The sequence below is a fragment of the Schistocerca nitens genome, chromosome 7 (genome assembly GCF_023898315.1).
Source record: "Schistocerca nitens isolate TAMUIC-IGC-003100 chromosome 7, iqSchNite1.1, whole genome shotgun sequence".
In the NCBI taxonomy this organism is placed as follows: Eukaryota; Metazoa; Arthropoda; class Insecta; order Orthoptera; family Acrididae; genus Schistocerca; species Schistocerca nitens.
Genome location: NC_064620.1, coordinates 358919048 through 358944075, shown reverse-complemented (window position 1 = coordinate 358944075; position 25028 = coordinate 358919048).

Sequence of the window (25028 nt, the reverse complement as noted above, 5' to 3'; positions counted from 1 at the left end):
TCCGTGTTCCGCCACTCTGTGGTTCCGTGTTCTGTCCCAGCAGGGTTCCACCACCCTGTGGCTCAGCAGATTTACTGCCCACTCTACAAGGGCCCTTTGTTGGTCTCGCTGTCCTTTCCCTTCTCTCGACGCTTCTACCTTGTAGGAATTGTATCTTGCTAATTACATCCTTTTCTTTCTTGATACTTCTTGCGTTGCAGCTTGTGGGTCGTTGCATCTGGTCTTTGCTGGAGTTTTTACAATGGTTCTTACAAAAAGTTTTACTTATAATCATCTAACATATGTCTAGTACCTACATTGTTTTACGCCTTCTTAAAAAGCTTTACAAATTTCGGCTCCCTTTCCGTGTTACAATTGTAAGATATTTTGAGTCTTAACTTCTACAAGAATCCTCAAGTTGGTTTTTTTATTTTTGTGTAGTGTCGTGGTGTATAGCATTTTAGTATTTCATGCTGTTAGACTATCTATGTTTTATCCCTTCACCTTAATCTATGGTACTATTGGTGTTAATTTTGTTTTTGTTTTTATTGAAACTACTTTGTTTTTCCCACCTTCCTCTGTCTTTATTCTTCTTTCTCCTGACGATCTTATCTGCCAGATAATCTTGAAATATTGTGCTAATTATTTACCAGTAATAAAATTAATCTTCAAACTTGTTCTGAAAGTGTTTAATACTGCCAGTCTTAGGTAAAAATACCTCTGCTTTATCTCGTAAAATACCCTCTAATTTTCTTTTACTGTGTTCCAAAATACCTTGAACTTCTTGCAATTTTTCGTCGATTTCTTTATGGACTTCTAACATGAGTTGCGGCGATTCCTCCTTTTGTGCATACCATTCTAATTCTTCATCCACTTTATCTCGCGTCATTCTTAATTGTTTGTTTATAACTGGTATTTCTTCTAATTTTAGCTTTTGCTCAATGAGAAGTGTGACATTCCCGAATGTTGTGCTACCTTTCCCCATATCTATTATCGCTCGTCTCTCATTTAAATAATCTGCACCTATAATCAAATCTACAGTTAGTTTATGTATATTAACAAAGTTGGCTTCGATCTTTTGACCTTGGCACAAAAGAGTTAACCTTGTTTATCCCATAACTTCCGCATCATTGTTTCTAATAGGACCTCTTACTTTAATCTTACATGTTTTCAGAACTGGCAATTCCTCATTGGCATTACACTGCATGAATAAATTTTCTGAGATCGCAGTCAGTTCACTTCCGCTATCAATTACAATATTGATTGGGATATGCTTTACCATGGCCTTCACAATTGGTTGAATTTGAATGGGTTGTTTCTGTTCTTCATCTTCTTGCATCAACGAATCCTCCACTGAATCATACATGAGCCTTTTCAGGAATTTCCCTTGTGAATTCGAACTTTCTGTAGGATAAGCTTCGACTGCTATTTCTCTCTCTTTTATTTCCTCTTCTCTGTTTCTTCCTTCATTTACACTTTCTTCAACATCCTCTACTTCTTCCTCATCCTCGTCTATCTTCTCATACTTCGTCGCTACTTCCACATAATCGCATCTAAATGCTCTAATTATCGCTTCATAACTTCCTTCATTATATACGTTGGGTTGTGTGCCCACTAGTAACTTATTTTCAAATTCTGTTGACTGCGCATTATCCTCATTGAATTCGCTTTCCCTTGTTTCCATCTCAAATAGCTCTGCAGTACTCATTACTTCGTCCTTTCCTCCTACATTCGTTGTGTATGCCGCTGGTAATTCATCTTCTCCCAATTAATTTCGTCCCAACACGATATTTTTATTTTCTTGTCTTCGTTTTCATCTGGTCCCTGCGGATTTGTTTCTTCCTTCTTCTCTTCTCGTCATAAGGTATTTACTTCTCTGTTCAAGGTGCTGCAGTTGTCCTGGGTCGGTGCATCATTCTCTTTGGCATGGGCACTTAGCTGTCAATTCGAACGTTTATCGGGGTTTGGTGGTCTTACCTCCACCTATCTGTATTCTCTTTTCTTGTTCAGCTTGTTGATATTGGTTTCTTTGTTGATAATTTGTCAGTCTATTGGTTCTCCAATACCCGTTCCGGTTGTCGTTATTCCCTCTGTAATAGTTGTTGCCGTTCCTGGGTGAATTATAGTTATTGCCATATTCTCTTCTAAATCCATAACCGGTTCTTTGTTGAAATCTATTGTCGTTTCTTGGTGCGAAGTTATCAAGTGGTTCGTAATTATTGTTTCTTCGCACTGTGTCTTGTGGTTTCCACTGCTTTTTGCTTTCGTTTTCACATGCGCTTCGTCTTTTTCTTGCGTCATCTTCCGAAAATATGAACTCTAGTTCCCTTAGAATACCTTTAAAGCCGGCCGCGGTGGCCATGCGGTTCTAGGCGCTGTAGTCCGGAACCGCGCGACTGCTACGGTTTCAGGTTCGAATCCTGCCTCGGGCATGGATGTGTGTGATGTCCTTAGGTTTAAGTAGTTCTAAGTTCTAGGGGACTGATGATCTCCGACGTTAAGTCCCATAGTGCTCAGAGCCATTTGAACCATTTGAATACCTTTAAATACTTCGACGTCATTGCCTCCGCGACCTACTAATGATTGCTGGAATTTCAATGGTAACTTCATCGCGCATAATTTAATCAACTCTCCGTCACTGTATGGTACATCTAAGCATTGATTTTTCTTAGCCATTAATTCGAAAAATTTCACGGGACTCTTCTCTCCTGAATTTTCAAAATATGGGTTCTGTAATAATTCGTACTTCACTCTGTTCTGGAACAATATCGTGAGAGAAACTTCTCTCTGAAATCTTCGTACGATCGGCATATCGCTGCAACTTTTTGCATGGTTTCTGCGACTGTTCCTGACATGTGTGCAACATGTGTTGCAGTCTCATTTGTGTGCTAGCGGCCAGTGTTCTGGTAATCCTACTCGGAATTGATCAATAAAAGTTCGTGGATGTAATGAGTTTCCTTCTCGAAAGTGTTGAAATTTTCTGACTGTGAGGAAACGATCGCTGTCGTACTTCGTTATAGTTCCTTATGAAATTCGCGATTCTTCGCCACTTCTGTTTCTGATCATTTCTCCCATCGTTCTTTCCGGTTGTGGTAGATCCATTGGATACTGTCCACTGTAAATTTCGAGTACCCGCGGTGCAGGCTGTCTGATTTCACGTATGTTACTTTCCGCCTTTGATTGGAATCGAAAATGCATGATATCTTCGTTAATTGCTTGTTTTTCCGGTGCTGTTACAGCTACGGATGTGGTTGCAGACTCAGTGCTTGTTCGATCCTGTTCACTACGCTCTTCAATGGTTTGCAACAACTCTGTTCGCAATATCTGAAATTGTCGCTTCGTTTGCGTTTCTATTTTGACTATGCGGTTATCATATCTTTTCAGCGCTGCTTTTGTGATACGTTTGTGTAACACACTGTTTTCAACAATTTCACGCGCTGTACCTGCTGCTTGTCTAGTAATTTCCTTTATCTGTTTCTCTAGTTTCTTGACTTCTCCCTGGGTGTTGTTACTTAATGTTTTGATCTCGTCCTGAATGTAATTACGAAATGTTTGTACGTCCACTTGTACCTTGTCAATGTCTGTTCTCAATTGATTGTGACCTGTTATTAAGTTACCTATCACTTCTCGAGATTCTTTTGCCTCGTCTTCAATATGACTTAGGTGTAACTGAATTTTTTTGTTTTGTTCTTTAATCTCACGCATTTGTCTCGTGGTTTCTGCATACTGAATTTGAATTTGGTTCGCTATGTCTTTATTTTGCCTTGTCATGGTTTCCGTAATTTGTTATAATAATTCTGCCAGATTGGTGGGTCCTATTGCGTCCTACGCTCTGTGTTTTCGCCTAAGTGTTGGTTCGCAACCGATTGCATTGAACTGTGCTGTGACACGTTTCTGCTCGCATTCCTTGTACTCTGTGGTGAGGGAGCTCTGATTACTTGTACTATGGGTTCTACGTATTCAAGACGCAAGTTAGAATCCTCATCGACTGTCTCTCTACTTTCCTGCTCCTCTGTCGTATGCTGACCTACGTTTTCTATGCCTTGGCGTACATTATACTCTTTATGGTGCGTTATCTATCCTATTTCCAGCGATACTGCATCGTCTGTTGTACTGTCCTCTATTCTCTGTCCATTTTCATGCTGGGTCTCTACCTGAATTTGGTCAAGGACTCGATCTGCCAATGCTAATCTTTACGAATCCATTATTTTCTGTTTTAAAAGCAATTCACCCGCGCTACTTCGCGTCAACATGCGCTCATACGATCTCACGCGTTTCATAAACTTTTTGCATACACGACTTGACACTTATTATACCCAAGACTGACAATCCATTCACTTACTTGTTGGGTCAGAACCAACTTGTCAACGATGTATCCGCCACCTGTGCGCTTGCATTGAGGAGAAAACTTAATTCTAACAATTTTTAAAATTCATAACTTAATTATGCTATTGTCTCTGCTAAAATGTCTCACTTTCTATTGAATACTTTCTTACTATCTATCGCTGCAGCTACTGTTTTCAACTATTTATGCCTTTCAAAAAAAAATTTTTATTACGAAAATTTTTTAACAGGATATGTTTCTGACCTAGTTAGGCATGTCGTCGATCTTCAATCATGGTATTTTACCATCCTGGCAGGGTCGCCATTCTCTAACATTCTGCATGGTGTCTGTTGTTCTAAGTCGTGTCTCCCTACCACTTTCGCGCAAAGACGCTCTGAGCATGTTTTTTAGGGAATTGACTAGTTTGAACCTGGGACCTGTTGCTGGTAAGGAGACGCCAGACCTCACATGACATGTAGAGTTCAGAAGAGTTCAGTGAGACCAGCGATGATATAACCAAATACTTAATGATTTCAGTGTCAGCTCCACTACACTCCCTCTAAAAGAATCTTAATACTAACTAAATTTAGTCGAAGGGGTTCAAGGCTTTCCTAATTTTAGTTAGCTGGTAAAATAACGTCGAAAAAGCAGTTAAGTTTACCATTGGAAATTTTATTCTACTCACAAAACATTGTTTATAAATTGCACTATTGATAAAAGGAAATGTTTTAATACAGGATGACAAAAACCAACTGCGTACAACAAAAATGTGAACTAATATTCCCTGAATGGGTTTCCAAGTTCTACAATGGATCGTAGGATGACCTATGCCATATCACATCTATAATCTAGGTTTAAATCAAGTTTCAAAAAAGAGAAAACTATCAAAATGGTCTACAGTGACCCTCAGTTATCTTTAATTACTTATCTAACTTGTCGTAAATTACAGTGGCTGATGTGGCTTCGCAATAATTATATAACAGAAAAATCATCGCGTTTCAGATTTTAACTTATGTAGCAAATGTGAATACCATGAGCTTCAATTGATGATCGACACTAGTATTACGTAAAAAGGGGATGTAACAGATGAGACTTCTGCAGTTCTGAATGAAGCCTTATGCGCTCAAAAATGCGGCATCATGTGCGTTCATTACCTTGTCAGTGTTCGTCAGGGGGTGGCGGGCAGCACCGCTCCGCTCACCTCGCCGTCTCGGAAGCAACTCTTTTCTAACTTCTCCTTATTACAATTTACCGAAGTTGGTTTTAAAAAAAAAACTATGTGGCTGTGTTTCCATCTGACCAATCAGGGTCTCAATGTTAACCTTAAGCTCTGCCTACAAAAATTCTGTCTATCCAGTGAGAAACGTTATACTTTTCGTCCTGGGGCAATGTTTTTAAAGTTTGAAACGTAACAGAGACGCGAAAAAGTCTCATGCTAAAACTTGCAGCTGGTGTGGCCCTTTTAGTGTTATCGTAAGATCTATACTGTTCTTCTGGATGGCTCTATCTGTTAGCATGGGCTGGGGGGTGGTCCCGTCGGTTACTTTTCGTGGTGGGACAATGTTTTTAACGTTTGCAACGTAACAGAGACGCGAAAAAGTCTCACGCTAAAACTTGCGGCTGGTGTGGCCCTTTTAGTGTTATCCTAAGATCTATACTATTCTTCTGGAGGGCTCTAGCTTTTAACATGGGCTGTGGGGTGGTCCTGGAGGTTAGCTGGCGACGTGGGTGTCCGTCCCTTATCGTAGGGCCTTCTAGCTTAACACGGTTCTGCTCTCGGCTTCTGTTCTCGTTTCTCCCCTCCGAACTGCGTCTGTGTCACGGTGGGAAGGTATGACATGCATTTAGGCATTCTTGTGTTAGTCTGTGGTATTCCATTTGCTCACTCGTTACTCATATTACTTTGGTTAATTTAATGTCACGATTTATTCGGAGCTATGTGACATACTACTGGATTTGCTTATCATGTCAGGGTTTTCATGGAAGGTGTTGGATTTGCCTGACACCTTACAATACATACAGTTTCGTAAAAGCAAGGATCTGGGTCTAAAATAAAAACAAGTTCTGTAAAAATCTTCTTTATAAACTCACTACCTGTTTAAGGAACTGAATACAATTGGGGAGAAACCAAATTTATGGCACAACATGGCTAAAAGAAGAAATCGATTGATAGGTCACATCTTCAAGCACTAGAAACACGTCGATTTAGTAATGGAAGGAACTGAGGAGGGTGAAAATTCTGGAGGGAGATGAAGGTTTGAATACAGTAAGCTGTTGATGTAAGATACTGTGGCTACGTAGACATGGAGAGGTTATAGCATATACTAGCGTAGAGAGATTCGTCAAGTCATTCTTCCTGTACTACAACACTATGTAAAGTTTCTTCACTTTTGAAATATTAAAAACCAGTTGGCGAATCTGTTTTCTTTGTAATCTTGCACATTACTCTGATCTTCTTCACTCAGTGACGTGAATTTAGTTTTTCTTAAATGGAAGCCAATAGGAAAGTGGAACTATTCTTATTCATATCTTGATTGCATACCAGATTACTGGGCTTGAAGTGTGATTCTGTCTCCTGACACAAAAGGCACATGTGTACACCGCGTCTCTCTTCCAGAAGCGGTATCCTCTACACACTCTGCATTAGTTTATCCTGTTATTCGTATTTGTGCTTCTCAGACTGTTTACAAGTATTATGACAGCAGCAATAATTACACTTTTACATAACCAATGTCACTGCATGACATACAACAAGTATATTACAGTAAGAGTGACTGATTAACTGACTGCCAACAGCTGAGTACAGCTTTATCAATACGAGAACCACGGACATAGTATTGCTAAATGGAGAAGAGTGGCATTAGACTGAGGCAAGAGCCGTATTTTACTGAGGCAGGAGCCGCATTCGACTGAGGCTCATGATCTGCCCTGTAGTCATTTCTGTTAAGCCTGGTCTCAACACCGTTCTTGTTGTGTTTCAAAAAACGGCCGTCAGTTTCGGCTAAAAAGCCTTACAGTAATTAGTGCACATAAGCTCTGGCAGGCAGTGGTTGACGTCGCACGTTGGTGCCGGCAGGTGGGCCAGGACTTCGCAGAGTTCCTGAGTGCGGACGACGTGCCGGTGTTGCTGGCACGGGGCCGCACCGTGCGCCGCTTCACGCTGACCTACATCTCGCTCGGAGTGGCCTTCTCAGCTTGCTGGCTGGTGTCCCCTGTCAGCCCCGACGGTCTGCCCTTCATCCTGGCCCTGCCCTACGACGTGTCGACGACCTTGGGCTACGCCGTCACTTGGGTCTACTGCACGGTGGACACCGTACACGTCGTCGTCATGACCATGGTGTTCGACTCATTCAACATCAGCCTCATCGCTCAGCTACGTATGCAACTCTCGCTGCTCAACAGGAAAATTGTCAGTCTCGGCAAAGAGAACTCCTCAAGACCCTTGGACTCATTACAAAGTACTGACTACCGGGACCTTTATTACCAACTACAGAAGTGCGTCCTACACCATCAAGCAATAATCAGGTAAGTCTATGAGCAAGTTGCATGCATGGTTTGATCGTTTATTCGTGTGTGTACAGGGTGATTCAAAAATCCTATCATAGACTTGTAGGACCTGTAGAAGGGATTTAGAAGGTGAAGTTTTTAAAGTAACTGTGGCGGTACTGGTTTACAGTATTTCGTGAATTTAATTACTTATAAACGATATTTCAGGTAGATCAAAAAATACAGGGCGAGTCAAAAGTCCTTGGACACCTTCATAAGATGGGAGATTAAAGGGAAAATTGAAATGTGATGATGGGAACATAGATTTGATGTGGGGCCGCAACTTTTGGAGTGAATGTCACTCATGGCCGCCATCTTGAAATCCGCCATCTTGGATTCAAGTCATTTTTTTTAATGGGAAGGGGGGGGGGGTGTATGACACATCAAATAACACTCGCTTGACCTCTGGAACTTAGTGGTGTAATTTGTTTTTGTCTATCTTGTACATTTTAGAGGTTATTAATGTTCAAAGTTGGGAAATTACCTTCATACCGACTGCTACACATGTTCTACATGTTGTCCATCCCGAGACATGAGTCAGTATCAAGGTAACTTTGAATATTAATAACCTCTAAAATGTACAAGATAGACAAAAACAAATTACACCACTAAATTCCAGAGGTCAAGCGAGTGTTATTTGATGTGTCATACACACCCCTTCCCAGTTAAAAAAAAAATGACTTGAATCCAAAATGGCGGATTTCAAGATGGCGGCCATGAATGACATTCACTCCAAAAGTTGCGCCCCCACGTCAAACCTATGTTCCCATCAGCACATTTCAATTTTTCCTTTAATCTCCCAACTTATGAAGGTGTCCAAGGACTTTTGACTCGCCCTGTATATAAAACCAGTTACCTATTGCCACCATAACAATTCGTTTGATCTCATAAATGATTATCCCAGCTAATATTTGTCGCTCCGCTAAAGAAAAGTTGTCTGTAAAGTCGTGTGAATCGGACTACATTGCATATCATTTATCGCATTTTACACAACTGTTACTTGAAATGGAAGCACTTTTCTCTAGCAAAAGGAACATTTAGTCACAAAATAATACCCGCGCACAACACTGACGTATGTCTCCTATAAAAATATTTCATGTAAATCGTCCGAAATAATTATTCTTCATACATCAGTAAATAAGAAATTGCTATTACGTAATGCGCTGTGAGCACCATCTGAGTTGAATTCTGTCTTTTAAAGTAGATTCGGGACCAGAGGTACACATTTATTTCCATTCATTTATATCTAACAACATTTATGTTTGTTAAAATTCTCGATTTAAAACTGCCGCGGAGATAATTTTGCTAAGATGGCGGCAGACAGACGATAGTCAGTTTGACTATTGTTATTCTCTATTCCTTTTATATCAAGTTAATATATTTAGATAACATTCTTTAAGCAGAATGGTTCAAATGGCTCTGAGCACTATGGGACTTAACATCTGTGGTCATCAGTCCCCTAGAACTTAGAACTACTTAAACCTAACTAACCTAAGGACATCACACACAGGAATGCCCAAGGCAGGATTCGAATCTGCGACCGTAGCAGTCGCGCGGCTCCGGACTGAGCGCCTAGAACCGCTAGACCACCGCAGCCAGCAAATTCTTTAAGCCTTTTGCTTTCCATTCTATACCAACTAAAATTATTCGCTGATAATTTAAATGAAATTACTTCATATTTTTATACCAGCTACTAGTAAACTCCGCTGTAAGTTACTAGCGCTAATGGCTGCGCTGCTAATTGCGGAGCTGAAAATTAACACTTAAAAACATTAATTAGATTGGATTACAACTGAAATAAATACAAATCCACATCTACACAATAGCGACTATATTTTTCAAATAATAATTACCAATATATATAGTTACAGGTTTTCTCTTTACAGACCTCACACCTCGGTTAGCACACGAAGAACAACTGAACGACAGTTATCACAGATAACAAAAAAAAAGATTATAATTGTCGTTGTCTATGAATCTAGTTCTCTGATAATAGTTTTAATTCACACGGAAATTAGATTATTACAGAAATAATGAAATAATTATCGTCATTTTTACACGATACAGTCTTTTTTATACGTAATATCGATAATATTTGTTGAAGTTTGTACACATAGTTCATTTTAACATCTTGTGGCTTGAACATAGTGTGGTGGGTATTACAGAACCCATGTCCCGATGTACCGTAAAGATGTAAAATCAGTTTGAGAGCCGGATCACTTTCAAATTTATCAGTTCACGGTACGCACGGAGTAGAGGCATTGAGCTCTGATCTGTGTGTTGGCAAAGCACGTGGCACGAGCTATGTTCCGAATGCTTTTCCTCGACTTCTCTTCTACGTGACAAAGGACGTCCTCTTCAGTCGAGAGTGCAGCGAGTCCGTGGAGGACCACAACCAACCCTCCTAGTATCGAGAGTGTCAGTATCTAGTCGGACGAACCCGTTACGTGAAGTACTAACTACAACTGGGAGCGACGACGGAACCCTTTTATCAGCTTGTGTGCATACCGTGAAGTGCAAGATTTGAAAATTATCCGATAATCAAACTTATTTTATATATAAAACGTGCAGTTCCGGGGATGGGTTCCTTAGCAAAACTTCAGCTAATAAGTGCCCTGTACAACCCCTACAAGCCTGTAATAGGAATTTTGAATCACTGTCTGTGTGGAAAAAGACCTGATGTATTGAACATCTGCCTATACTAACAAATAATCAGTGTTAAATCTCAATGAAGTGTGCCTTTTTCACATATTATTACGCCATACTCATACTTTGCTTTTTGTTGTAAGCTCATTACAAAAAAAAGATGCAATCAAGGACATACATTGCTTTTTGTGATAAGCTCATTACAAAGAAAGGATGCAATCAGGGAAGTAAAGAAAAAATTTTGGCATTATTGAAAAACCAAAGTATACCTGACATTAAGCATAATGATCGCAAACTAGCTACGAGTATCAGGGTGTCGAATGTGACAGGAGAAGGAAAAAGAATATCAGTTTATGTCTAGAAATGTGTGATGAATGCCCAGTGGTTCATTTATTTCAGAGCATTGCGCTATATACCACAATAGCATTACTGTTTGCAACTTCAGCTGCTCAAAGAGGCAACCTTGCGTCTCCACGAGGAACGTCACCCAACGGCGCTATAGAGAGTCGAACATAATGTGGCTGACGCCTGTCGCTGGACAACAAACGCGGGTTGTAACGCTACAGGCCAGCAAGCAGTGCTGTGACAGGCGACGGTGTGGCGTTAGGCGCCATCGAACGTCGTGTCAGGCTGACAGGCTCACTGCGTGAAGGTCTGCTTGCGGTTCACTGTTTGCTGCTGAAGGGATGGCCAAGCTGCCATAACTTCGACGCTCAATATCTTGCCGATTGACGTTTATGGACAGGGGTTTCTATCCTCGATTTCTCACCCAAGACACACTCTACAACCCATCAAAGTTTGTTGGCATTATTATGTTAAATCCCGTGTGTGTGTGTGTGTGTGTGTGTGTGTGTGTGTGTGTGTGTGTGTGTGTGTGTGTGTGTTAACGAGCCAAAGATGACATAGTATTCTTTTATGCTTGAAAGTTACACGATGTTGATATTAAGAGAGTGTCAGGGTCGTTTGCTTTCAAAATTTATATCTTGATTTTTATGTGGTATGTACATAGAAAATGTATCTTACTGGTTTTTTGTCAAATTACAAGTAGTCTAGGAAAATGTTAACAAACGCTGTGCTGAATCGCTTTCAGATAATAGAGCTGTTAAGGAGATGAGTGAAAATAATGTACATGCGACAGTGGAAGGTACTGAGATACCAATTGCAGATAATCCGTCCTTAGTCAGCAGAGAAATAGTGATACAATATTTTGTTTTCAGTAGGCTTGAAAGCAGAAGTCGACCCAACGAAGAAAGTAATGTGGTCTGTAGTGGACAATGCGGTGTTTGTCTCTTGTTACGGGTTGACTATAAATGATCGATATACTGCGAGATACGAAGTCCGTACTCGTATATGTAATAACAGTTACCTTCTTTTCCGAAATTCCCTGTCGCCATCTTGTTTTCTCTTGATGATGTGGTCCCACTATGCAATGCCACGCATTTAACCGCTGACTTCATTTCCGATTGCACAGGGGCGATGGCTATAAGAGAACTTCTACATTTAAATAACTCAGTGCGAAATCACAAAAACTATCTCCATAATTCTTCTATATTCAAATAAGTTATCAACTTACAACAACTGATAATTGACAAAGCTTTTCAGACAACATGTTCGTACGTGATGCTTCATCAGAACCATAAGTTGGTACTTAAACGACATATCCAGGCATGGAGTCTATACAACAACATTGATTTTTCTTTTGTGCTTGACCATTGTCGCCAGGCCCCTTTTTTGGAGTCCACCGCATTCCCAAAGCACGACTGCAAAGTGCAAGTGACCCCTCACTGGCCAGTCCAAATTATGCATCCGTCACCGCCTTCTGCACTGTGCCCCCGAAACTTTCTTTCTCGTATCCGCAAATAAATTCCAACAAACGAGGCACAATATATGCTCTGTACTCTACTACTAACTAAAGTCACGTTTTCACAAGCACATATCCCATCGGTCTAGCGAAAGGAAAGTGAGACGCGTTGCTACGTTTTATAGTAAAATGTACGACTACAACAGATAGGTTAGAGCAGAAGAAAGAAATTGGAATATATCCTACGAACAACTTAGGGCTATTGCTGTTGCCGTAAGACAAACAGGTTAGCACAGGAGAAGAATTCGCGGCGAACATCATCGGACCAGTCAATACGGACTCGTAAATTACAGACCAATGTCCTTAAAGTTGATACGATGCAGAATTCTTGAGCACGTTCTGCGTTTGACTATAATAAATTTTCTTGCGATAGAAAAGCTTCTATCCACAATTAACACTTATTTAGAAAACAACCCACGTGTGTAAGTAACCTTACCCTTTCCTCGCACGATAATTTGCGAAATATGGATGAAGGCAACAGAAAATTCCAAATTCATGGATTTCCGGAGAGCGTTTGATAATTTCAACTCTGCAGAGCGTTCACGAAGGTCCGAGCACAGGAAACAGGCTCTCAGATATATGAATTACTTTTCTAGTAATAGAAACCACTACGTGGTCCTGAAAAGCGGGTGTTCATCGCAGGCAAGGGTATCGTTAGAATTCTCCGAGGGAAGTGTGTTCTCTACACACATAAACGATCTGACAGATAGGGGGAACAGAAATCTGCGACTGTCAAACTCTCCCTTTGTATGTAAAGAATGACAGTGCTGGAGAAACTCTTACGTTATTTGATTTACAAACAGCTGAGCAAAACTGAACGTACTCAGAAAGTTCTCTCTTTACTTATTCTCATCATCACTAAACTGACACACAATATTTTTAGGGCAACGCAACCTGACTTTCAATAGTCCCTAAAAAAGAATGACCTTGACTAACAATAACCTACACCTTTCATGAATCACTTACCTCACAAAAATCTTCGTTACTCGAACTACTGCAATACAGCCAATACTGCCAGCTAAGTAAAAGATTCTAACTACTGAAATCACTAACTACTGATAGGCATAGTTAGCAAATGAAAGATTTTGATGGAGAACAAACAATATATTTACCTTAATAGTGTTCAAAAGTCATTATATATATATATATATATATATATATATATATATATATATATATATATATCACATCCACCACTGCTGGCGGCTCACCTCCAACTGCCCAACGCTAAGCGCTGTTCACAGCCAACTGCTCAACACTGCACTAGCGAATTATCCAACAAAAAGTCCAACCAGCCACGGACTGCATACAGCGAAGTCAGCGATTTTCGTACAGAGCACTACGAGGCGTTACCAACATAAAAACCTAAACAGCCTACTTACAACTGTTTGCTGATAAAGCTGTAGTTTACGAGAAAGTATGTCTTTCGGTGACTGTAGGACGGTACAGGATGACTTGGATAGAATTTCTGCTTCTTGTGATAAGTGGTAACTTGCTCTATAAGTAGAAAATGAAAGTTAAAGCAAATGAGTAGTTAAAACCTGTTATCTTCAAATTCAGTATTAGTTTTGTGCTGCCTGACACAGTTTTTTTTTTTTTTTTTTTTTTTTATTTTGCCTTTCAACCAAAATTTAGAGGGGCTCGGTCTGGAGAAATTGGTACCGAAAAAGTGATCATTTTTCTGGTGATGCAGAAGAGCTACAATCGGTGTTGTCAAGGGAATTCGAAAGTCTAATGAAATCGGAAGAGGGGTTTATGAAAATCATCTTTGACCGAATCATTTGCCTTTGCTTTAGAACTTCTGCGAGTATTTCTTAGCATAAATTCTAAGGGGTATACCGGGTGATCAAAAAGTCAGTATAAATTTGAAAACTGAATAAATCACGGAATAATGTAGATAGAGAGGTACAAATTGACACACATGCTTGGAATGACTTGGGGTTTTATTAGAACCAAAAAAATACAAAAGTTCAAAAATGTCCGACAGATGCCGCTTCATTTGATCAGAATAGCAATAATTAGCATAACAAAGTAAGACAAAGAAAAGAAATACTCAATATGTCCACCATCATTCCTCAGCAATAGCTGTAGTCGCGGAATAATGTTGTGAACAGTTCTGTAAAGCATGTCCGGAGTTATGGTGAGGCATTGGCGTCGGATGTTGTCTTTCAGCATCCCTAGAGATGTCGGTCGATCACGATACACTTGCGACTTCAGGTAACCCGAAAGCCAGTAATCTCACGGACTGAGGTCTGGGGACCTGGGAGGCCAGGCATGACGGAAGTGGCGTCTGAGCACACGATCATCACCGAACGACGCCATCTGTAGGACATTTTGTGAACTTTGTTTTTTTTTCTAATAAAACCCCATGTCATTCCAAGCATGTGTGTCAATTTGTACCTCTCTATCTACATTATTCCGTGGTTTATTAATTTTTCAAATTTGTACTGACTTTTTGATCAGCCGGTATATGTTTACAACCAATAAAAGTTAGACACATGTTGTACGGAATATTTGAATTCGTCTCACTCCCTAAACTATTTGCTATTCCTCATGAAACATCTTACATATCTAGGAGTTGTTTTGCGAGGAAAATTTAGTGTGCGAATTTGTAGTTCTTGCAAAGCACGCTGTTTCTTCTACCTGATGATGTACCACCGATAGCTTGACAGGTTATTTAATGAGAAATGATGAATCGGTATCTCTCTTGCGTATTATCGTCTGCCAATATCGTAAAATGATCCCTAAAAAGCGGTTAGGATAATGTGATCTTGCTGTATCGTCAGCCTGATCAGCTTACTTAAATTACCTTCGCTTTTACTTCCAACTTCAGAGCCTCTGTCGAACCACACTTGTACTACTTCGTACAGTCTTCGATTCTTGAGCTAATTTTTATATCGACCGAGCTGAGTGTTGCTATGAATGAATTTTGTCGTCTTGTATGTTCTTATTTTGGTTCTAAACATGACAGTTGATACCAGCTCATCCTGTTAGTGTTGATGACCGATCTAAGTGCATCGATAAACTTATATTTCACCCACGCGTATACGTTCTATTAACGTACGAAAATATGACCTCACGGTGTCACACAATTCTGCACAACTACATTGCAAACAAAAAAGAAAATAGTCTGGAAGCATCACCAAATGTGGGAAACTGGTGAGCATAGTCGGCAGTGATTATATTTCCCTCTGTCCGCAGAAGATTAAAACTATCGACGCTGGAGTGCTCCATTCCATTCTCAAAACTTCTCCCTTAATCCTTGGAACGTTGTTCGCTCTGTTTGTCAGGCTATAAATTATGTAACGGGCTCACTTAGCTAACACCAACTGAATCACGTGTATCTGATATTCCTAAGTGGTTCCCTTCACTTAAAGCTATGCCTAGAAATCTTTGAGAAACTGATTCAGGTGATTAGTTCGGTACCCTATACACCAAGCACATAAGTAAATGTTAATAAAATCTGCCACAACTGTATTTCAATTGCATTTATTACGCGAAAACTCATTTCGTTTTAACTGAATAACTTCAGGTGACCTGCTGTTAAAAACGAGACAGATCAGGCTACAAAATTGCTAAAACATGCACATAATACACTGAAGAGGCAAAACAACTGGTACACCTGCCTAATATTGAGAAGGCCCCCTCGAGCATGCAGAAGGTCGCGACACGACGTGGCATGGACTCGACTGCTGGAGGGAATTGACACCAAGAATCCTGCAGGGCTGTCCATAAATTTGTAAGAGTATGGAGATTTCTGAACAGCACGTTGCAAGACATCCCAGATATGCTCAATAATGTTCATTCTGTGAAGTCTGGTGGCAAGCGGAAGTGTTTAAACTCAGAAGAGTGTTCCTGGAGGCAATGTGTAGCAATTGTGAACGTGTGAGTTGTCGCATTGTCCTGCTGGAATTGCCCAAGTCCGTCGAAATGCACAACGGACATGAATGAATGCGGGTGATCAGACAGGATGCTTACGTACGTGTCACCTGTCCGAGTCGTATCTAGACGTATCTGGGGTCCCATATCACTCAAACTGCACACGCTCCACACCCTTACAGAGCGCCCACCAGCTTAAACAGCCCCTGCTTACATGCAGGGTCCATGTATTCATAAGGTTGTCTCTCTATCCATAAACGTCAATCCGCTCGATACAATTTGAAACGAGACTCGTCCGACTAGGCAACATGTTTCCAGTTATCAACTGTCCAATGTCGGTGTGGCCGGGTTCAGACGAGGCGTAAAGCTTTGTGTCGTGCCGTCATCAGGGGTACATGAGTGGGCCCTCGGCTCCGTAAGCCCATATCGATCATGTTGCGTTAAATAGTCCGCAGGCTGGCACTTGTTGATGGCCCAGAACTGAAATCTGCAGCAATTTGCGGAAGGGTTCCACTTCTGTCTCGTTAAACGATTCTCTTCAGTCGTCGTTGGTCCCGTTCTTGCAGGATCTTTTTCCGGCAGCAGCGGTGTCGGAGATATGATGTTTTACCGGATTCCTGATATTCACGGTACACTCGTGAAATGGTCGTACGGGAAAGTCCCACCCCACTTCATCGCTACCTCGGAGATGCTGTGTCCCATCGTTCGTGCGCCGACTATAACACCACGTTTAAACCCACTCGAGTCTTGACAACTAGACATTGTAGCAGCTGGAACCGACCTAACAACTCGTCTTATATAGGCGTTGCCGACTTCAGCGCCGTATTCTGGCTGTTTACATATTTCTGTTTTTTAACACGCATGCCTATATCAGTTCCTTTGGCGCTTCAGTGTATATGACATGTAACTCAATCGAAAATTCACCAACAGCCTTTGTAACTAATTCTCACACAATGGCAGAAATGCCTAAGGGCCATATACAACGCTAAAAGGCACATTCTGGACACGACCAGCACACTGAATCACTTCGCCTACTGCCTGGCGCAAGGACAACCAACAGCACGTCCAGGGAAAATAACAACGTGCTGCGTCACACTGTACTCTGCAAGTCATCTAAAGATGTTCATTTAGAATGAAACCGGTTACGGTACAGTAAATGAACCCGAAATACAACTTTGGTGGTTTTTATTAACATGTCCATTATTCATTTGTGAAAGTACAAAATGATCAAGATTATTAAGTTCAGAAATTCTGGACTTTTCAGAGATGACTCGGAATAACTCAGTTACAATTAGCCAACACAACGAACTAAGCCTGACAGTTAAAGGGGAACGGGAATAGAAACAAAGTTGTCGATAAACGTTCTCTATCCTTTCCCAGTGATGGAGCAGAACTCTATGAAACTCACAACTGACGATAGTAAGATCCACGAACGATGGCGTTTCCCGCATGTCGATGGAATGAACCGTGATTTATTTTCAAGAATATTCTTAAGAATTTTTTTTATTTACTAGCGATTCATCAAGAACATTTACACATTTCATCACACTATGTAAGCGTGGAAGTAGTTGCCAGGGCGTAACTGATGAAATCATAACCAAATTCCTTTTAACAAATGGGAATTTTATTCACTTTAATAATGCCTAAAAACATTTTTTAAAGGAAACATATTTAAAATTATAATCAGAAAGCACCCTCTAAATATCAAAGTCACAATTTATTCAGAGGCAGAAAGAAACAAGTTTTGACTGTATGAGCTTTCGGGCAGAGAACCTTGCTGCTCCCTTTTGACACGGCCATAGTTACGACCGCTAACAACAGTCTCTGAAAGACTACGCTGGTGCAAATCTGCAACACACTAGATTACTTTAAACTAAGAGTTTTAACAATTTACTCAAGCACACAAACTATGTAACCCCCGTAGGACGGATGGAAATGGTACAAAGCACTAACAATTAAAATATTAACATTGCCACTGAAGGTGCAACTTGATTTTAACTTCTAAGAAAAGTCTTATGGTGGAAGGGTGGCAACTTTACGTACTAAAATCATTTAAATAAAAGCCCATGAAATGCAATCTTATATAAAATTCTACAAGGTTGGCCAAACAATAGTTAAGATGCTCTACAGTACACAGGTACCGCCTCTCATGATCATAGGCAATAATATCAAAGTTTCCAAAGCTCAAAACATTTTTTCAGGTACTAGGCCATTACACTCCAAGCAATAAATTCGTTAACACACTAAATCCGACAAACATGACAGAGGCAGCTACTAACGTACGGTAGATTGATAGGGAGATTACCGAACAACCCGAACCGCAGGTTGCTCTAACCCGCCCCTACTCCACAAGGGAAAAACGGACCACCCAATTTATAAACAGCCACCTTCCCGCGGGTGGGCAAACGGCGAAGAACGGTGGGACGACCCCAAAGCGAAACGGTTGGTGACCTCACCAAGAAAACAAGTAGAATTTAACAAGAGTAAATCAAACAACATATCACCAATCACGTAACTTCTAATAAACTGCGATTTCTCGAGAAGATCTGACGCAGCACCCCCAAATCGCTCTCCCGAATCCTCCGCTGCCAGCCGCTTCAACGGACGCAGGAAGGCGCGCCGATCTCCCGTCTCACGGCGTCGCAGCGCGCACCGGCCAGACTGATGTCATGGGTTGACTCCTGTTGCTCTCGTGTCGACCGCAAAACCACTGCCCCTCGCTATACGCCGCGGCCCACTGGACTCACCGACCTTTCCTGGCGCCGCTGCCATGGCTGTCGGAAAGGAACCAATAACTTCCGGCGAAATTTGGACTGGATTGAGCAAGGCATCTTTTAAGTCCGCAAGCAACTCAGGAACAGTGCCTTGTTTGTTTATGTTACGAATACGCAACTGATATAATAGTTGACATCTGCGCAACAGGCCTAATCCTGGACATTATCTGGCTGCCATGACAACCTGAAACATGCAGCTAATCAGTCACTTGGCCAAAGCAAAATATTACAAAATTATAAAATAAGTACAATTCCATCAGTTACTCAGAGAGTAGCAGCAAGAACGCTAACTACGCTCTGCTACCAGCTATGGCATTGTTGACGATTCCAAGCGACAGTTGCGGTACACACGTGCGCGTGCTTTCCGCGTGAAGAAAGATCGTATCCTGCAAATTATGTCTCTCGATAGCTTATGCAGAATTTATCACTTACCACCACCATCAGCAACGGCAACTTGCAAAAAACGAAATATAAATTTACTAAACAACTAGTTACGATCACTTCTAATGTCGCATTAGCAACAGCATTCAGAGCAGAGCGCTCAGAACACTGCTGAACTCTCATTGGCTGTCGGAGAAAGCGTGACGTAGGTGCGCAGAACGAGCCTAAACTCGACCTCCATTGTTCTTGACTCCAACTATAGCATTCCTGGTTATTCAAAAAATGGTTCAAATGGCTCTGAGCACTATGGGACTCAACTGCTGAGGTCATTAGTCCCCTAGAACTTAGAACTAGTTAAACCTAACTAACCTAAGGACATCACAAACAACCATGCCCGAGGCAGGATTCGAACCTGCGACCGTAGCGGTCTTGCGGTTCCAGACTGCAGCGCCTTTAACCGCACGGCCACTTCGGCCGGCTCCTGGTTATTGTACTTTAGAGACACCTATAGAAGATAATACATACTTTTATGTTTGGCTACAAAACAGAATTCTGAGCTAATCCTTTGAAAAAATATGGTATCAGCTGTCGATAGCTCGCGTCTCTTATATATCAATGAGATCACCTTTGTGAACAGAGCTATATTCCTTTGTTGGACTCCACATTACCAATACATCGCGATGAGCATGCTAGGAAACGTGCTTACACTGCCACAGACAGTCTCCCTAGATGAAATGTAGACTTGTAGAAGACGCCTCGCAGTCCTTCTGCCAGAAGCAGGTGGAATATCTTTACAGATAATGAGCCAATTAGGTTCTTAGAAAGCATGTATGACTTCATCTGTAATGATCTTCCCAGCACAAAATTCTTGTGTCTCTATAAAGAATGTAAAACATTTTGTGCTTGGATTAATTTGTAATTTGTAATTTTGATAGTCTCTATCACAGAGCGAGTATCTCTTGGAACCATTAAACAGTCGCAGATACAGTCATCGCAGAAACAATCAGTGAGCACCTGTAACAGTCAGATTTGATTCATGTCTGTTAACTGTATGTAAGTCGAAAAATAATATTTGGCTTATTAACACTACATTATTTAAATTTGTCTCTCATTTTCCCACGCTACAAGACTACTCGGTTGACATCTTACAGCGTGTGTCTTGGCTGCCGTGCGTTGACAGGAACGCAGACTTGCTGGAGAGGTGCCTAAGCGGAATGTTGCTGGGGCAGAGCATCTCCATCGGCTCCGTCGCCTGCTTCCAGATGTTACAGGTCGCCCTGGTGAGTGACTGCATTCAGACACCTCTGTGACTGTAAGTTTCGGCACTTATGCAGCAAATCACTGTTTTCTGGCATCTACAAATATAAATAAAAAATGAGAGCAGTTCTTGATTACTGTTTTAAAAGGAGTACACAATTATGTAAAAATCACTTTCAAAACGTTTGGTGTAAAGGAATGTCCACAGCATGTAATGAGACTATCCCAGACACTGAAAACACGCATTTAAAAACTTAGACATCCAAATAATTCTTACAAGACCACAAGACAGTTTAAAGGGAATAAAAACCACTCAAAAACTTTTTGCACCATTTACAAGTAGATCGTCACCACTGTTTCTGAGACAGCGCCGTCTCCCCCCCCCCCCCCATTCTCCCTACCTCTGCCCCTTCCCCTCCCCCACACCTTCCCCGATACACAGGATAATTCTTTCACTTCCCCACTCCTTGGGCACTCCTAGTGCAGACAAAGGAGCTCCTTTTCCATCCACAATCCCCCTGGACAATTCTGTCACCGACAAAAATTTGCCACAGACCCCTACATCTACATGGATACTATGCAAATCACGTTTAATTGCCTGGCAGAGGGTTCATCAAACCACCTTCACAATTCTCTATTATTCCAATCTCGTTATGCTAGCATCTGCAGATGGTGTGAGACATCACTAAATGCTCATGCTCTGCATGAGCCATGAGGCTTTCCCTGCTTCACCAATCCACAAGCCCTGTACCAGTTTTACCTCACTTTCTTTAAAACACAGAATTCTGAACTTTAACAACTTCTTAATATTGGGTGTCAGATGTACGTTATACTCTCACTGCCATGAATCAGAAAAATGAATTTTCGTTTTTTTTTAATAATACTGCAGCTTTAACTTCCTTTTCTGTTTGAATGAGCCCAAATTGACTTAAGTGTGGTATGTGACCATTGTGAGTTGATCTAAATTTGACGCTACACGTTTCGTCTATTGCCTGAGTGAACTTTACTGTCGCTGGACATTCAGATATTGACATGAGATGCGACTGGATGCTCCCTCTCTCCATAAAATAATGTTTATTGGCATTGAATAACACATGTGAGGAAATCTTAGACTTTTACTTTTTTCTACATCACCTCTCTGGTTATGTAATGCACCCCATCCAGGTGTTTCTTCAATTCAGGGAAAAGATAGAAGCCATTTGGGGCTATATCTGGGCTGTATGACGGGTTTGTGACAGTATCCAGTACAGATTTGTTGGTGAGATTTGTTGTGACAGGGGCGATGTGCAGACTATCGTTGTCCTTACGGAAACACACTCCTCTTGTTTTGGACCGCACAGTGAGTATTCTCCAACGTTTCATAGTACCAGACCACACATATTGTTGTACCGGCAGGTAGGAATCTGCACAACAATAACCTCTTCCAGTTCAAAGACACGCTCGCCATTATTTTGCAGGCAGAGAGTGTTTGTTTGAACTTCCGTGGCTTCAATGATGGTGGATCTTTCCACTGACAGAATATTCTTGTTTCGTTTCCGGTGCTGTGTAGTGTATCCAGATCTCGCTTCCAGTGGCAATAGAGTCCAAGAATTCCCTGGCATCAGTTGTGTAGACCTAAGGAAATTCGCGAGCTGCTTCCACACGCTTCTGTAAGTATCCTCGGGATCCATTTTGCAGAAACCTTGGCATACCGTAAATGATCTGTCAAAATTCCGTCAATGCTGGTCTTTCTGACATTAGGAACCATCTCGCAGATCTCCCGAACCATTACCCTTCGACCTACCAGCATTGCTACTTGCACTTTCGCAATCGTTTCGTCCAAAGCTGAAGGCTGTCCAGAATGAATGCTGTTCGTTAATGGACGTCTGCACGTCCATCTTTGAATTCTCTGCACCATTTGCGCAAACGTTGTACGCTCATACACGTTTCTCCATAGACTTCACACAGCTGGGAATGAATGCCTACTGGCGCGTTCTTTTTTGCACACAAAAAACGAATTACAGAGCGCACATGACGTGAGATGCGAGTGGAAGCTCCCTCTCTAACGGCTGCCAAGCCAAGACCGAGCGGGAAATGGGAGAGGAACAACCAAGGTACACGCAAGTGTTGCCGGATCTCGCGTAACAGCGATCCTCGCGGTGCAGGTCCTTGGGAACCTTATTTTACGGGCAATTCTCGTATTTTAATGGTTATTAGTCTGGTTACTAGCCGGCCGATGTGGCCGAGTGGTTCTAGGCGCTTCAATCTGAAACCGCGCGACCGCTACGGTCGCAGGTTCGAATCCTGCCTCGGGCATGGATGTGTGTGATGTCCTTAGGTTAGCTTGGTTTAAGCAGTTCTAAGTTCTAGGGCACTGATGACCATTGCAATGACAATACCGTGAAGTAACAAGCAACAAAGGACAAATTAGTATGAAGAGCCTCCATCCATGGATATGCAGATGATTAACATGTCAACACAAATGCTCAAAGTAGGTAGCAGTAACCACATCTACAATATGTGTATGAGAACATTACATTACATCAATACTTGTTCCGTAGAGTGTGAGTACAACATTTCTTAATGGTGTGGAATGTTTCAGTTTAACCTAAGTTTTCATTACACTTTTTTTTACGGTTACTACTTCATATCTAAAAATTCATCTAATGAGTACATGGAGTTGTCGTTCAGATATCCTTTTAATTTGTTTTTAAATGTTGGTTGGGTATCAGTCAGACTTTTCTGCTATTTGGGAAATGACCAAAGATTTTTGTGGCAGCAGGTTCACCCCTTTCTGTACCAAAGTCAGATTTAACCCACAATAGCAAAGATCAACCTTGCTTCTAGTGTTGTGGCTATGCACTTCCCTACTATTTTTGAACTGGAATGGGTTACTAATAGCAAATTTCATAAGTGAATATAGGTATTGCGAAGGTACTGTGAATATCCCGAATTCATTAAACAAATGTCTGCAAGGTGATCTTGGGTGGGCTCCATCTATTATTCTGATTACACACTTTAGTGCAGTGAATACTTTTCCTCTTAATGATGAATTACCCCAAAACATGATGCCACTTGAAAGCAGTGGATGAAAATAGGCATATTAGGCTAATTTACTGATCACCAAAATTTTAAATAACATTAATAGCTTAAGTAGATGAACCTAACCGTTTCGGCAGATCATCAATGTGTTTCTTCCAATTCAATTTCTCATCAATGTACACATCCAGATATTTTGAATATTCTGCCTTAGCAACAGACTTCTGTTCAAAGTCTATATTTATCAGTGGTGTTATGCCATTTGTTGTACAGAATTGTATATATTGTGTTTCCTCAAAATTGAGTGACAGTCCGTTTGCAGAGAAACACTTAATAGTTTTCTGAAAGACAATATTTACAATTTTCTCAACTAATTCTAGCTTGTTGGATGTCATTACTATACTCATATCATCAGCAAAAAGAACTACGTTTCCATCTTCATGAATATAGAGTGGCAAGTCATTAATACATATTAAGGCCAATTATGGACCCAAGACTCAACCCTGTGACACACCATTCTTGATACCTCCCCAGTTAGAGGACTCTGCAAATTTTTGCAGATTGTCTGTACTGTTAATTTCAACTTTCTGCATTCTTCCAGTTAAATATGAATTAAACCATTTTTGCATTGTCCCATTCATACCACAATACTTAAGTTTATCTAAAAGAATTTCGTGATTCACACAGTCAAAAGCCTTGAAGAGACGACAAAATATCCCAATGGGTGACGTTTGGTTATTCAGAGCGTTTAAGAACACTGAAAACATATATAGCATTTTCTGTTGAAAAGCCTTTCTGAAAAGCGAACTGACATTTTGTTAGTGAAGTTAAAATCTTCTGGGTTATTAGGCTGCGTTATATTTCTTCTAAACTGATCGATGTTCCGACCCCTCTGCTGGGATCTTCCTCAGGATCTTCTGGTGTCCACTACTGCTAGAACACTGTCAGAGACGAGTGTCACGTCCTCTTATAAAGGGAAGTTTTCTCGCATTCGTGCTGGAGAAGTGATATTATTGGTTAAAATTCATATGGCTACCATTGGTGGGCCATAGTCATAGGCTAATATTCCCGCTCTGATCCAGAAGAAGGGGCGTTGTTGGCTAATTCCTGTGGATACCATTGGTGGCCCATCATCATTGGATAGAAAGGCACTATTCCACACTTAAGCTGGAGAAGGGTTATTGGTTGAAATTTCTGCTACTGCTATTGGTTGGTCGTCGTCATTGGCTAGATTCGAAACGGACAGAGCAAGAGAGAGGGAATGTTTACCCAAAATATTATTGTCCGCCAAGGTGACTTGCAGCGCGTTGTTTATGTCGCTCGCGCACCGCGGCTGCGTATTCACTTAATGGCGCGGAACCAC